Below are 17,510 nucleotides of genomic sequence, written 5' to 3' on the forward strand. Positions count from 1 at the left end.
TGACTTCATTCATCGTCTCACACCAGCAAGCATTCCTTTGCTTCGTCAAATTCTCCACAGCCCTCAACGTCTGGCAATGTTAACAGCTCTTCAAAGTCCATTTGCACAAAAGTGTCCCCACGTCAAAGTATTTTCGATGTGAGTCCATTACCAAGAGCTTCGATCACTAAGAAACGAAAATCTAGAGGGAAACAGTCTGAAATATTACCATCATCGCCGTACAAGAACAAATTGCTGCAGAACAGAAAACAAAACGAACACTACCAAGAAAAAGAAACATTTAGGAAAAGCAAGGTCAAAGCCCAACAAGACTCCAGAGGAAGAACAACTAGCAGTTCCAGAACCATCCTCAACCCAAGAGGACGAATTAAATAAAGCTTAAATAACTTTTTATGTGGGATGTGGTGAATCATTTGATGATGACTGGGTTCAGTGTGGACAGTGCAAAGCATGGTGGCATGACGCTTGCTCGGGATAAGAAGGACAGGGACCGTTCGTGTGTGATTATTGTCAATGCGCACTCTTACACATGTGATTGCGCACTCTTAGACTCTTAGCAGTCTAAGAGTACGCATTTGACTTGTTTCGTTTAATTTGTTTCTTCTCAAACACACTATGTACCTTGGGTCTAAAAGTTGTATCGTTTTGTAGTCCAAGGATCAATGTTTCCATTCATGTATGAAACTTTCTTTTAGTTCTCAATATAATGTAGCTAGAACGAAATTAAGCTTATGTGCGTACTCTTACCCCCCTCTTCCTTATATATATATATATATATATATATATATATATATATATATATATATATATATATATATATATGTGTGTGTGTGTGTGTGTGTGTGTTTGTGTGTATTCACCTTTCTATGGGTGCCCTTTTGGTAGACTTGTCCACCGCCCTCCTTATTATCCCAGCACGGGCCTGGTTCAAACTGATCAAAAATAGACTCGCCCCACTTGGTTGAACCTATAAAGTCAAGTATAGTTTCCTTAAATGTAATGACTGATGAGGGTCTGCGTACATGCGAATAATTTTATATTCTATATTTGAATTTAATTTAGTACTATTTTATGACTGTCATTATCATAGGAGTTTTCGATGTGGAAGACCGGGTTTCAATTTGTGGTCGGAATACTACCATAAGCTGAAGGTCCACGTCTTACTTAGCCTCGGTGCAGTAATGGACACCTAACTCCAATCTAATGAACCTCTCTTAGTACCAGATATTTATTTTCCTTATGGATTACAACTATTTCCTGGTTTAAATGTGTTTTTTCCTTGTCACTACGAAAGGAACACAGTTGGATCAGTTAAGGAAATCCACTCTTTCGAGCCTCTGAAGTTGAGAGCCAATGCAATGTAGCTTAGTAAGTGAAGCAAAACTCGTAGAAGTATAAAACAGCGACAAAAGTTGGTGATCGATTGAGTAACGAGTTTTTAATGTAGATGTGAACATCGAAGATATTTGTCCCCGTCGCAATAAGACCATTTGGCAACACATTCTGTAAATTAAAAGTAAAAGAAAATATGTTAAAATTAAGTTAAAGTATTAGTATCAAAAACAATTCTTTAAAATGAAACAAAAATAAAATAAAATGCCAACAAAATGTGCAAGGGTCAAAAGAGTTCATAACAAAATACAAATTATATAATTAAAAACTAAGCAAAAACAACTAAAATAATAGCATATACAAGATAATACAGCCTGTTAACTGTACCAATATCACAAACAAAATGATATGGTGGTCAATAGACACTGTATTCTACCCTAAAACTTGATTAAGAGTTATAGGTAGCCCTAAACCTTTGCTGAGTTCCGAGCATTCTGAATATTCTCCAAGATTGTGCCGAATACTCAATGGGATTCCTCACAACACAGACGATTAGTGCCACTCACTAACTAGTGATAAGTGAGATGAGAGCGTCTAGGGTTCGCTTCATGTCAGCGTTAATATACGATGACGGCTACCAATTGTCAAAAATAGATTTTACTCAGTGTACGTAGTTTATTTTTATTTGCGCGAACAATCTGTTTCAATACCTCTATTTCTCTTCGACACTTGACGAGGTACGACTGCTGTGTATGCGCAATGTGTCAATATCACTGAATGTCGATTGTCAGACTAACTTCGATCACCTGGCAGGCACGTTTCGTTTCCTCTCTGTAAGCTCATGATTAATGGGACGTCAAAATCGGCAAGAACTGTTTTGGTGATGTCTATGCAATTAACTAATTATTACTTTTTGTATTATTTTGCTTTGTGCCTGTTGTGTTTGTTAACCTTTTCATTCTTATTTTATTAACGTTATACTATACTCTCACGCAATAATGAATTCATGAAATTGCTTGAATGGTTTAGTACAGTGAATAATTATACATCTTCCATAGTGCGTAAATATAAGAAAACGGCTGCCCATAATATGTAAATCGTTTTTGTTATTGAAGGGCCATAGAAGGGGTAACGTGACATTTATATCATTCTGTGAATATCAAATTGACATATCTTTTCTGAACAGTATTATATTGTAAGGATTCCTCACTTTCAGTGCGAGAACGTGTTTAATCCATACAACACGTGCTATTGTTTATATTAGCATTAGTACAAGCTGACGATACACATGAAATAAATTATAAGACACGAAGCCAGCACGACGGAACACAAGGAGAAACGAGCCAACCAGAAATCACCTATAAAAATGGACCTAAAGAGGACCAAGTATCAGTTGGCCACTGATCACTTAACCTACAACTACTACTGAGGTCGCCCTGGATGAAAGAATACTAGTTTAAGACTCTTCATCCCGGCGAAATTAAAATACCGCTAATTTTACAGTAATTATGTGATATCTTCAAATAGGTAAAATATAATTGAAATAGGGAACAAAAGCGCCCTAGACAATATTATTTTGCGTGAGGTACCGTTATCACAAGTCACCTAGCGGCTTTCCGTTTTCAGCTGTTTAGAAACGCGAAAATAAATGCCGATTTACAAAATGGCTCGAAACAGAAAGCAGATAAGTGAGTCGTGATAACGGTTTCTCATGTAAAATAATATTGTCTAGGGCGCTCTTGTTCCATATTTCAATTATATTTTATCTATTTGAAGATATCACATAATTACTGTAAAATTAGCGGTATTTTAATTTCGCCGGGATGAAGACTTGGAACTAAAATTCCTGGAGGTTGCAATAAGCTAAGAGGATTCCTAACTACAACCTGACCTCTGGAGGTGCCATGAGCTAAGGAGGTCACCAAGCCACTGCATCCTGAAGTCGTTGTAGAATCCCTGGATTCTGCCATGAGCTAAAGGGTTCCCGTGCAAAAGTATTTTCTTCCTTCACTTGTGCTTATAAGGAAGGATACAGATATATTATCTTTGTTTAGTCAAAGAAGTTGATAATATTTTTATAAATTAATTTGTTGAAGGGTTAAAATCCCAGACTATTATTTCCTCTACCAAATAAACATTACAAATATAATGATTTACATTTAAGTTACGCTGCTTTTCTACGACAGTTATCATCATTACAATGTACACCTTTATTCTATAAAAATAGAGAACTATTTACTTGACACTGTAGATGCGTTCGTTTGGAGTTTAACTACTGAGTCTATAGGAAATGTGAATCTGAAGTTAAAAGTACGATCTGAGTCATACGAAGTCCCACCGGCAAACGAACTTGTGTTTCCCAGACCGACAACTATTTAGTGTTACGTATACATTGTTTACTCACGTCAATATGCTATCCAAGTCCTTTAATTGGTACAGCGGGGGACACTTCTAAATGGTACAGCCATATGGAGATTTACGGCTAAGGTGTACCATTTAGAAGTGTCCCCCGCTGTACAATACAATGGTATAATAGTTTTTGGATTGGGTTTCTGTAGACTTAATACTACATGCAACACTGAAAATGTAATGTACTATGGAATTATAAAAATTAATTTTCTGTTGCTAATAAAAGGTAAGGCGTCCATAACAAACAATAGATTGAACAAAATGTTTCGGGGACAATAATAGATTGAAGAAAAGCTGAGATGGAAATGAAACCTTGAAGTTAAGAGTTCCGTTATTATGTCATTTAGACGTTGGTAAGTGAAATAAGTGAAAGGCAATGATGTATACATATAACGGAAAGAAGTATACCGAGTGAGTATCAAAGAGCACTCGGGTACAGTTGTTCATGAAGTAGCAAAGTAGCACAAGCTAATACAGAGCTACAAGTTCACAAAAAAAATAAATGTGAACTATCACATTGAATCTCCGTTGCAACCAAGGATCTTATAAAATAGGGGATCTGCCCTTACAACAAAATCTTGAAGCCATACGTCACAGTTTCGTCACCCCTACTCTGCCCACTCCGCCCAATAAGATCACAATGTTTTGAGCCAACAATCATGGCGGAAACGAAAGTAGCCAATCAGACGATGGCAGATACGAGAGTAGCTAATCAGACGTGCCGATGCTCGATTGTTTTTTGGCTTCATCAATTTAATAGGATGAAGATACATGTGGACAGATCCTCTATTTATAACATCCTTGGTTGCACCCTCCTTTTCTTTGGACAGTTAATGTTAATACGTTTCTGTTATTATTTACGAAAATTTCACTCTAAAACACTTTGCTTACGCGGTATCTAATCATAATCTGACTGCTGAAGATTAGTATCCAACTATTGCTTATAGCCCTCCATTCTGATCTAGCGGTTAGTATGGTGTAGATGGTAGTCTGTAGTACACATCGTGCTGGGTTCGATTCCCGATAGGAAAGTATTGAATGTGAATTCATTACGGTGATTAGGATTCCACTTCAACTAATCTCCACTCCAATTTGCCTTAGTACTGAAATAGAAGATTAAACCAACAAAATCAATTATGCAAAATTAATTGCGTGTTTAGTGTAGCCTAATACCTCGAAGGCTATTTGAGGATCACAACCTCGAGTAGTTTTTATTATAAAATAATATGCCATCTTTAATGAATTTAAATTAGCGGCTTGCCAGAAACGTACTTTTCTTGATATTTACTTCGTCCATGCATTCTAAGTTTTACACAGATATTTACTTCAAATAATTCTCCACGTTACAACTCTCGTAAATATCAGTTGTTTACTTACGAGATGATTCTGACAAGAAAGATTACAGTCAAAATCTGTCTAATTTTGGTGATATGATACGTTTTCTCTACTGCTTGGAGTTTTACAGATACTCAGCTGATAAAACGTATTTTTTTCCTATAACAATTTAAGGATATGATATACCGTCTATTGTTAGTAATAATGTTTCTGTTCATATTGATTACAGTTAGATCGTGTTCAGTTGATTATCATGGAGACACTGTACACAGTTCTTGGATGATTTGAATCCAAAATATCTATTTTCAGGTTACCAGAGACTATGCGATGAACAAGGACTGGAGTGCGTCGAGAAGATGAGTAAGTAATATGCATTCTATGTATTTTAAATCAAGTAAACTTATGCACCTTTGAAATTTGAGCAAAATGTTATGGGATAGAAAGTTGGGCTTCATTAATGTAAACAAAGACGCAGCAATGTAAAGGCCTAACAATGGGTTGTTTCAGTTATAAATTACCAGAAATATTACTACTAAGATTTGGCTGAACTCACTATAAATCAATACGGAGACGTTCCGCTACTTGATTACAAGAATAAATTAAAGGGTTCTAGGAGCAACATCATCATAGGTATTCTGCCTTTATTGGCAGGTCACTTGCCGCAGCTGAGAAGCTTCCATGCTCCACGGTCCTCCGCTAACCTCTTCGTCTTCGCGTATGATCTTTCTGTTTTAATATCATCCATTAATTGTAGTCTCCTTCGCCCCCTCCCTCTCTTTCCCGCCACCATATCTTCTAGGACGTCCCTCATGATACAATCTCTTCTTAGGCCATATCCCAACCAGTTTCTCTTCCTCTTCCTAATAATATCTAAAAGTGTTCTTTTCTCACCCACCATTTCTAACACTCTCTCATTCGTTTTCCGCTCGACCCAACTAATTCTTTCCATTCTTCTCCACACCCACATTTCGAAGGCTTCCAGTCGATTTTCATCACCTTTACGTAATGTCCACGTTTCCGCCCCATACAGTACAACACTCCACACGAAGCATTTTATGAGTCTTTTTCTCAACTCTTTATTCAAGGTCCCACAAAACAGACTTTTCTTCCTCCAAAAGGCTTCTTTCGCCATTCCTATCCTTGCTTTTATTTCACGTTCGCACTTCATGTCATTGCTAAGAATACTACCCAGGTATCGAAAACTATTCACTTGTTCTAATTTCTCCCCTCCTACTTTTATATTTGACACAGACCCCTTCGTTCCAATCACTATGGTTTTTGTCTTTCTAACATTTATTTTCATCCCATATCCTTCAAAGCCCTTTCTCATTTTTCTAACATTTTATTGATTTTCTTTTCAGATTCTGCAAGAAGCGCCATATCGTCTGCAAATCTTATGCATCTAATCATTCTACCTCCTACCGAAATACCATCATCATCATGTAGGCTCTTTTTCACTATATCTTCTAGATAGACATTAAATAGTGGTGGCGAGAGGCAGCATCCTTGTCAAACTCTCCTGCCAATTGCACTCTCTTCCGTCATTTCTTCCCCTATCCTCACACTTACTTGTTGGTTCATGTATAAGTTTCTTATGAGTCTTCTATCTTTCCATTCCAACCCTATCTTCGTTAGAACTCCCAACAACAATTCCCAATTCACGCGGCCAAAAGCCTTTTCTAGATCAATAAATACAACATACACCTCTTTCCCTTTTTCTTTAAATCTTTCACCGATCGCCCTTAATAATCCAATTGCATCTCTTGTGCCCTTGCCTCTTCTGAACCCGAACTGCTCCTCCTCAACTTCTTTATTTGTTCTTTCATATAACCTTCTGTTCAGTATTCGGAGCAGAATTTTAGCTGAATGAGATATGAGACTAATAGTTCTATAGTCCTCACATCTCTTTGGGTTCGATTTCTTAGCCATCGGTATCATGATCGTTTTCAGAAAGTCTTTTGGCCATTCTCCTGTTTCATATATTTTATTGCATAGTCGCAACAATTCTTTCTTTCCCTTGTCTCCTATATTTTTAATGAATTCGATTGGTATGCTATCTATTCCGGTTGCCTTTCCATTCCTAATCTCGAATATAGCCTTTTCAAATTCATCCCGAAGAATACTAAATCCTTTATCATCCTCGTTTACTTCATTTTCTACTTCAACATTTAGGCTACACGGTCTATCATTACTCTTATATAAATCTTCCACGTATTCTTTCCGTCTTCTTATGACCTCACTTCTCTCGCTGACTACCTTCCCATTCTTATTTTCTACTGCCATCATAATACCGCCTTGTTTCCTCCGAAATTCCATAGATTTCACCTCCTTGTACATTTCCTCATATTTCCCAATTCTTTCTAATTCTTCTATGTCCTAGCATTTTCTTTTGTAAAACGCTTCCCTCGCTCTGTCTGTTTCTCTTCGTAATTCATTATTTAACTTTCTGTACATCTTTCTGCCCTCTTCTGTATCAACCTGTTTCCACATCTTCCTCTCCCTCATTTTTTGCAACATCTGCTCTGTAACCCATGGTTTCTTAGCAGTTTTGTGTTCGCGCTAACATACTGCTTCTTCTGCAGCCTGCGGTAAGCAACGTTTAATAGGAGCTACAAGAGGGAAGTAATTTTATATTCGGTGAAAATGGAAAGGAAGTTGATACTTAGTGGTAGCAGCTAATTCAGGTAAAAAGAAAGCTTAAACGGAGATTGCAACAAATCGTTAAATGTTTTCATATCATCCAATAAAGACTTCAGATTAAGTTCAGTGTTGCAGTCACAGGCACACAGACAGAGAAAATCCGTACTGTACCAAACCATTCTAATCAAGTTCCTCAAACATGTCTCCGCCAACGATTTTGTTCTCGATTCGTATGTGATGTCAGAAAGGAAACGTCTGGTGACCACGTCTGGCTAAAAGGTCGCCATGAAACTTTTTTTAAAATACAAAGTCAGCTTTGTCCTCGACGTCCTACAGTCACTCGTTTCTCATGTTCCAACAGGAAGGAGAACATGGCATCTACAAACTCTTCAATGTGGCAGGAACAATCCATATACCAAAGCTGGAGAAGAATCTCAAGTTTAACAGTTCTTCTAAACTTGATTTTAAAAATCTTGACTCGGCGGTCAACAATTGTGGCTGAAGTAGATTGTAAAAACTGAAGCAGATTGGCTACCAGAAAAACCTCGGAGTGAAGGTCATACAATGAATAAATTATTACCGTGGGATTAAATTAAATTCGCAATGCAATTGCTTGCGTGCAGGGAACTACGTTAAGATGGTAAGAATGAGAGTGGTAGAATGTATATATGGCTGCGACAATAGCAGTACGCCTATAGGCTGGTTTGTCACACTCGAATACCATGTAAACATAAAACATAAAGACCATAAAGGATAAAAATTTTGCAAGGAATCGATTGGTCATGAATCAGTAATCCAATTATTCAAGGTGACTGCTGAAGCTGCCAATGTTACAATGGACAATTAGGACATCGAAAAGGTTAACGTCGAAGGCGAACATTTCTCCTGAATCAATTATTATTCAATGTCTTTCCAGTAGTTATCTTTGTTCTATATTATATTTTATTAAAATTACGTGGCGGAAAACAGCAATTTTGGATTTCTCTGTGGAAGTACATAGCTGTAAGACATTAATATATATGGTAGTTTAACTCAGTGCCAATAGTTTACGGTGAATGACAATGAACCTGTAATATCTTGAGGTAACTCCTTCGAAAATCACACCTATACTTTGGTTATGTACTGGAAGATATAGGATACTGAGTTTCTTGGAATACACAGCGAAGTCAGAACTCCATATTGGGCATCAACAGAATAAATAAATTTAACAAACCATGAACTTTCGGACGCATTTCGGTCTCTAAGACCAAGCATTACGAATAATTTAACAACTACCACGAGAGCGGTTGGTCGTTCTATAGAAGTTGGCGCTGTGATTGTTTTAGCCACGCATTGTAGCAATTTCATTACATGATGTGCTAGTGTTCCCGAAATATAGAGCGAGCTGCTACTAGTCTATATTAATCAAATATTTATTTATTTATTTATTTATTTATTTATGACTTCTTTTACGTGGCGAAGTTAAGGCTCTGCAGCCTTCTCCCAGCACTTAACCACGTGCATACATTCTTTTTTTTTAATAAAAAAAGCGCCAATATATAGAAAATATTAACAAATATATGTGGTCTAATGTCCTTCCCGGTCTATTTTTAGGATATTTCAACATGAAATGGCTATGTAAATGATATTTGGTTGACGATGAAGTTGTAGTGTTGTAGTTATGTGGAGATGTCTCGTGTTCTCTAATTACAGAAGCTTTAGCTACGTTTATTTCATTAAGCGTTTCTACCAAGAAAGTGCATTTCTAAATTATCTGACGTCTTTAACCTGTCTGATGGTAGGTATATTGACCTTATTAACAACAAAATAAGGGAGTCCGTTTACAATACACAGACAGCTAATTGTTTACTGACATTATTGGAATATTTTACTTAGTTACAAGATACGGTATGAAACTACAGGAATCAAGATGCTTGTTTCACTTGACCTGTAATCTTACTCATGCCCGATGTAGTCGCTTTTGATAATATGCTGAGTCAGGACGTTAAATTAAGATTTCATACCTATTTAAGTATCGCATATTCAACACCAATCCCTTGGGAGGCCCTAAAATATAGGATTAGCTTGTGGCCATTGTGATTTACGGAAATAGGATAAGCAATGGAAAGCACCATTCCCCTAGGCAACATGAAATTTAAGGCTGAAGATGAAAAATAAAACTAAACATAAACTAGGATGTACATGAATGAAGGAAACATCTCTCTCCAATTAAAAAAAAATATTAAGAAGCTAATTTTGCATCGTTTGTAAGTTCTATATATATACAGGGTGTTTCAAAACAACACCGACAACGTTTGGGAGGTGATTCCTGACACCAAGACAAGACAAAAAGTATAGACCAACTTGGGTGCACAAATGCTTCCTTTCGGAGTTATTGGCTGCCAAAATAATGAAAAAATTAACTTTAAAGGTACATAACTCCAAAACTATGGGACCTAAAAAGTCGGATCAAGATTTTACTTAGGAATTAGTATGTGCCCTATCCAAATGCCCATGCTTCAGAATTCTAAAGTACTTCAGCAACAATTTTTATAGAGCTAGCTGGTGAGTACTTCAAATTATGTGCCCGTAGCCAAACTCCCTCTATAAAAACTGTTCCGGAAGCACTGCAGGATTTTGAAACATGGATTTTGGATAGCATACATATTACTTCCTAAGGGAAGTCTTGACCCGGCTTCGGTAGTTCCTACAGTTTTGAATCTATTTACCTCTAAAGTTCAATTTTTCATGATTTCGGCAGCCAATAACTCCGAAAGGAAGCATTTGTGCATCCAAGATGGTCTATACTTTTTGTCTTATTTTGGTGTCAGAAATCACCTCCCAAACGTTGTCTGTGTTGTTTTGAAACACCCTGTATATATATTGACTCACTGGACTCACACACTGCCAGGAGAGAATAGGTACATAACTACCTTGTTGTGATGAAGACACCCACTGATTGTTTCCTTTTCAGACTTCCACTGACAAATTGCGAGTGCGGCAACAGTATAGGCAGTTGAGAGGTAATCAAAGAAATACGCAACTGAAAGGCTGATTTAATGAGCTATAAATGAAAGTTTTGTTCTCTATTCCATCCCTTTTTCTGCAATGGAGGGCCCTTACTTGAAGCGTCATTTTCGAATATGCGAAGATAGCCAACTCAGAAAGCTGGTGAAGACTACATATCTTACGAACAGCGTGAATAGAAATAAGTTTCCAAGGATATTTTTTTTGTTAGGTAGGACAAAACCTAACCATGGAGCATTAACTCTGAACAGCGTCACCGGGCTGTACGACACCTCTTATTTCGATTACGAGAAGTGGGAAATAGGATCGTGTCTTGCCAATTTCGTATTGGTCAAAAGTCGGAGTATGGCAAAGAAAGAGAGAGAGATACACGGTATTCTTTGATATGTATTGAAAACAACATTACACAAAAGTTTGACATATTACTCGGTTGACAAAAGACAGTGTCAATGTCCAAAGATTCTTCGTGAGGAATGAAAAGATTGTCTAAAGTACACCAGAAGAAATGAGTTTGTCATATCTAAATTAATTATGTACTACGAAAAAAAGAGAATGTTTACATTTAACATGTTTAGAGATGAAAGTAATATGTATTTGTTAGTACAATCCAAAGAATTACGAATTAGCACTTTCATGGCTGCAGACATATTTACAAAAAAGAGATTAAACAAACAAACAAAAATTCAAAATGATATACGGAAGCTGATACGACAACTGAACATATTGTTGCGGGCCTGCGGTATGCGTTTGCGTAGACCGGCACCCACACAAGAAAGTTTAGTAATTAACCAAAATACTCCTAATTGGTCAACAAAGTTTCTGCAAAATCACCAATTACAACTCGAGCGGCAAAGTTATAAACTGGAACAGGAACTCAGCAAACAACCAACCTGAAGATTCTAGTTTTACAAGATAGCGTTGGCCTCGGCAAGGATTATTAGGAACCACTCGGAAGTTTCTGGACTAGGTCGTACCCAAGACATTGCGGACTCAGTCTAGATAGTACGACCTTGAGAGACCAGAAACAAGGGACCACGTCCGAAGATCGAGCCAAAAACCTGGAATTTTAAAGGACTCGGTAGGCCTTGCGGTCGGCACAAATTTACGGGTCGGGCGCATAGATGTAACATGTGCAGACATTGCACTAGAACCGTTAGAACAAAGGTTGGACATGCGTGGTAGTCTACAAGTTCCCTAGGGAGGAACCAGGTGCCTGGGCAGCGTTAAATAAGAAGAGATTCTGTTTGGTACATGCGTGTATGTATTTGTATTCTGTACTGCGTGTATTTGTGTGTGTTGCCCCCAAACTCGGGCAAAGTGGTTTACATTTAGATGTTCAATAACCATACATAGTATCGTTTGAAAATATTAAGCACGAAAGATTTTATATATGTTTGAACAAGGATCTTCTTTCTATAATTTATCTTTAAAACACGCTGTTAAAACATATATGACATCTGCAGTTCGAGGACAGAAAAAGAATATTCTATTTAGAAGCAAAAACGAAAAGATTTTAGATACACAGATCATATGGACTTCTTTCAAAGTCCTCTACCATTAATAATAATAATAATAATAATAATAATAATAATAATAATAATAATAATAATAAGATTATACATATAGTATACATAGAGTTGTGTAACTGTGTAACACAGACATTTTCCTGTTAACAAAGAAAATGTTATTATCTACCGGAGAGTTGAACTCTAAGGTCACGCGAAGGAAGATAAACAACTAGAACCAATTAGACAAGAAATCCTTCGTTTTGGCTAACAGAGAACAAAAATACTCAACACGAATTTGTATTTAAAAAGAAGTGAATGAAATACTAATTCTCTTGCAGTAACAAAAATGAAAAAAAAAAAAAAAAATTAAGCAAAAATTAATCTGCGAAATTGCGGGCACTACAATATATTTGTGTACCGGTGGCAACTACATGGAAAAACCGGCATGTTCTACTTCATACATTTTACAGCAGGTTGTTTTGAAATAAACATTTGTCCCTCATATATATATATATATATATATATATATATATATATATATATATATATATATATATATATAATTTGTTTGCTTGATAACAAAAACACTAAAAATGATATAATAGTTACGAAACTGTTTTATCCAACAGGAAGTAAGGAGAGCACAGACGTCCTTGGGACTATGCAAGATGAGAAGTGTGACTGTTATCCATCCTGTATACAGTTCAGAATTAGTCCTATCTATATGCACAATGTAATGTAAGTATCTACAATGGCAGAAACCATTGTGTTTTACCCTCCAAGTGTTGTAATTAAAATGGTACAAAAAGTCATGGTATTTAATAGAATGTTACATATTTTTACAGTTGTGAACATGTTTCTGATTAATATAGATTGCTATTTATTTACTTACTGATTTGTTAAGAAAATTTGGGTTTACTACACTTCAATTAATATTTCCAATTATCCAGATACAGATATTGAAAATTGATTGATCACTGCGGACCATATTTACAAATTTTTAGATTCTTTCATGTTTAACATTTTCTGATATTGAGTAATTTTACGATATTTAGGTATTTCGATTTTCTTAGCATTTCGATACTTCTGTTGTTTCATTTCAAACTTTTGTTTTCTGTTTTGGTGTTCGAATTATTTCATTTTTATGTCGTATCTCTAAACTTTGAACACTTGAATTTTTTCGATATTGACATATTTTGATAATTTCTATATGTCGTTGTTTCGACATTCAATATATTGATCACGTTTCGATATTTTATTGATATATTTTTGACACTCAAATCGAGGCACCATGCAGATCAAGTGTTTAAGAAGTTTTATCCTGGAAATGGGTAGCAATAAAGAGTGAAGGGAAACTCAGATGATCTTTGATAGTAATATATTTATTTTCAACATTTCTTTAGTCTGTATATTCCATTTGAAAAGATTCTTAGAACTATTACAAGATGTGAGTCCAGAAATTTTGAATCAAGAAAGTCGTACACTATAGAGCACTGTAGAACACATACCGTCCAGCTAGAACACAAACCTTTAATACAGGACCGGACTTAGAAGATGCGGAACCCAATTGGGAATAATATTTCAAGTTCTCGTGTCTACAGCTGATTTGTACACACACACACACACACACAAACAGACACACACATACTGGTCTAATCTAAACAAATAGCTCATTGTCTAAGAAATAAAAATGGCAGAGCTTGGAACAACAACACAGTCTATGTTCCATAGCTTTGCACGACATGAGCTTCTGAGTTCGGTATTTTTCATATAAATGTATGGGAAATTCAATACGACAACTCTGACAACCCATTGATCCAGTTGTGGATAGGCATCAGAGCAAGATCAGTACAGTAAGATTTCGTGTTCTAATGTGAATTAAGTGCAGTGTTGTTATACGTAAAGAAAACTGGTTGACGTGAATATTTTGTATTGTGTTTCGGTTCCGGAGTCGAAACCTATTTTTCCGGAAAGATAACTGCTAAAGATATTTCCTTGGATTATCATTTCAAGGTTGCCCAAGATGATAACAGCTTGTGATGATGTTTGTAAATGATTGTGCAAAATTTCATTTCGGTTCTCGTCTGAAAATACACAGATTTATCCTATTCGGTTAGGTCAAAAGAATCGATATATTATTATTTCTATTCTCTTCATGAAACATACCGAATAACAGATTTCGGCATCGTCCACAGAACCGATATGTCGAACTGTATTTCTGTTCTGTGCTTCAGAGTCACTCAATTAAAACGTTTATTAAGGTTTCGGAATCGGACATTTTGTTTCGGATATTTTGTTTCGTTACTGCTAACAACCTTGACTTAGCGTTCCCAACATTTTACATTGCTGCTTTTATGTCTGTATTATACCGAATTTCTACAGTTTGAAACTGAACTAGCATCTTAGTTTCATAATTTGAATCGAAACTAGTGTATATATCCCATATTTTTGTAATATTGGTAAAATATACGAAAGGTTTATTTTAATTTGGCAAGTCTAAAACATTTTATAACACATAATCTTTCTGCAAAAAAATGAATTTCCTTATTACCTTCTTTAGAGTCAGCAGTAGAGAAAAAACACCTTACGTCAACATTACACTTGAGTTGGAATTGTCGAAGTTCAGAACACGACTTCGTGTGGTACGCGATTCCTTGGATATCACAGGTTAGAATAAACTTTTACTTTCACGATATATTCCAAATAACATCTTCAGAGTTATACATACAACATAAACGTAAGAACAGTACGTGCAAGGTAATCCAAGATTGATTTATTTTGTAAGTTAGATGATTCTAAAGTTGTGAACGTGAATATTGTAGACGAAAGACTATTAAAGGTAGAAAAATGCAATTAAACATTGTAGAGAGAAATCACACTGTATTTACAATCGAATACAAATTATTTTTTTTAAAAAAAAAAACACGAATAGAGATTTAGATGAACTTGGATAACATTGTTCTTCCAGAACACTAGGCAAACATGTAGTTATCTTCTACTAGAGTCAACATGCATTATTTTCTATTGTTATAAGTCACTGGACATATTCTTTTGTTGTAAAAGATCAGACTGCTTATCCTGTTATAGAACATTAGTACTATTATGTTGTTAAAGAATATTAATGCATTTCTATAGTCAGCGGCACAAATCTGTCTTCAACATTAGAGGAGGGGAACGGGTAAGACCGTTTCCATAATCTTTTTTAAGCGATGTTTACAATATTTATAAAGTTGAAAAACAATGCTGTGGAGGATCAGAGTTGTCTTCAATATTGGAAGGCGGGAAGATTTGAAGCTTATTTGGGGGGGGGCATTAATTTCATCTCACTTTCCTTTGTGGCAATCGGATACAAATCATTACATTTCTCCCCCCCCAAAAAAAATACATTTCAAATCGGATTATTGGGGGGACAGTACCCCCAGTTCCAAGATTGGAAGGGACATGTCCCCTCATTCCCCGGGATTTGCGCCAGTGTATATAGTATAGACAATTTGTTCGTTTCTATTGTTATAGAAGGTAGGACTGTTTATTTTTATAAAATACTGATTCATTCCTATTGTTATAGAAGTTATTTGCCAAAATGCTAGAAAGGTACTATTGTATTTGAACATGGCCAAAACAGTAAACGAAATTTCCAGATTTCTTCCTTTATCAGCGGACTGTCCAATGTGTCAATGTTCAAGAATGGTCAAACACACGCGTGAACGTAAAACGGTATCACATGTTGTCCAACAAAATTCGTAAACTCAAAGAAACCTTTAACGAGTTTCCGTAGTATTCAACGTCGTCTTGCAGCTCTTGAATCATTTCTCTCCAAGCCAACTTTCAAATTAAAATAACAAAGACAATTGATATTATGAGCATTTAGTGGTGAGTACAACAAGAAAGATTATCTAGTAATGTAACACATAACACTGCACGTCTTCAATGGGCTCAAGAACTTAGAAAATGTACTGTTACAAGATGGAAACGTGTAATTCATTACCAGTATTTTGTCTCCTTTTCAATTATTCAAGGGGCTTTTCACAGAGCTCAAATCATATGTACACAGCTTATTCATAGCCGAACTTATACTGTTTAGCAAGGGCTCCATTTTTAAACAGGGAGAGAAAGTCTGGCGGATCATCAGGTGAATACATAAATAAGAATTTATATATTTCTGTTAGTGGAGAATCTACTAAATAAATAAGTTCACACCGATGTGACAAACTTGTGACATATAGCGGAATCGCTTCGAAACGTGATCCAGTTTCTTATTTAAGTGAGAGGCTGTGCTACCCATTCTAAACTAAGTTATACTGCGGTGCAAAAATTTTTTGGCAAGTGTAGTTCTTACAATTACAATAATACTTATGTTTTCTTGTGTGTGTAAAATTAGTGTTTTTTTCTTTATTTTTCAGTGTCGATTGGAGGCGTCATATCTTTATTTGTTGGAGTCAGTATGATGAGTGGGGTTGAAGTATTCTATTTTTTATTTCTAAGGCCTTTCTTCATCTACTTTTCAAACATGGAGTAAACTAGGGATTCCAGATTGAACACGTAAATCTATCTTCAAACAACGGACATAGAGTGTTTTTACTTTCCTGTGGATTAAACATGTCCTAAAAACTAGTCGTTTAGACAATAGGTTGATTTTTTTTTTTATCGTGACTTCCTGAATCAATGGTGAACTGAATGGAGGGTGCAATGGAAGATTGTGTGTTCCTGCTCGATCAGGAGAACCCTTTCGCTAATAAAAGGTTATTTTTTTTTTTTAAATAAAGTAAACATGCAATTGATGATTGAGGGTCTCCGTTTTGGAAATAATTCTTGAACATCGAGTAGAATTAATCACTAAACTCGTCTCCAGATACGAGTCTTTAGCTTCAACATATGAAGACAATAATTTTTCAAACATTAAGAGTCTTCATCCCGGCGAAATTAAAATACCGCTAATTTTACATTAATTATGTGATATCTTCAAATAGATAAAAGATAATCGAAATGTGGAACAAGAGCGCCCTATACAATATCATTTTACATGAGAAACCGTTATCACGACTCGCTTATCTGCTTTCGATTTCGAGCCATTTTGAAAATCCACATTTATTTTCGCGTTTCTAAACAGCTGAAAACGGAAAGCCACTAGATGACTTGTGATAACGGTACCTCACGCAAAATAACATTGTCTAGGGCGCTCTTGTTCCACATTTTAATTATATTTTATCTATTTGAAGATGTCACATAATTACTGTAAAATTAGCGGTATTTTAATTTCGCCGGGATGAAGACTCTTAATCT

General features: G+C 35.8%; 1 long non-coding RNA gene across 1 annotated transcript; it reads left to right on the forward strand.

Moving 5' to 3' along the window:
* The first annotated feature begins 5,338 nt into the window (after positions 1–5,338).
* LOC145692039 (uncharacterized) lies at positions 5,339–17,154 on the forward strand. The gene is made up of 3 exons (XR_014132612.1): positions 5,339–5,436; positions 12,860–12,968; positions 16,631–17,154. It is a non-coding gene; the product is annotated as an uncharacterized LOC145692039 (long non-coding RNA).
* Positions 17,155–17,510: the final 356 nt, after the last annotated feature.

This window comes from Thermobia domestica, chromosome 8 (assembly GCF_964235325.1).
Source record: "Thermobia domestica chromosome 8, izTheDome1.hap1.1, whole genome shotgun sequence".
Classification (NCBI taxonomy): domain Eukaryota; kingdom Metazoa; phylum Arthropoda; class Insecta; order Zygentoma; family Lepismatidae; genus Thermobia; species Thermobia domestica.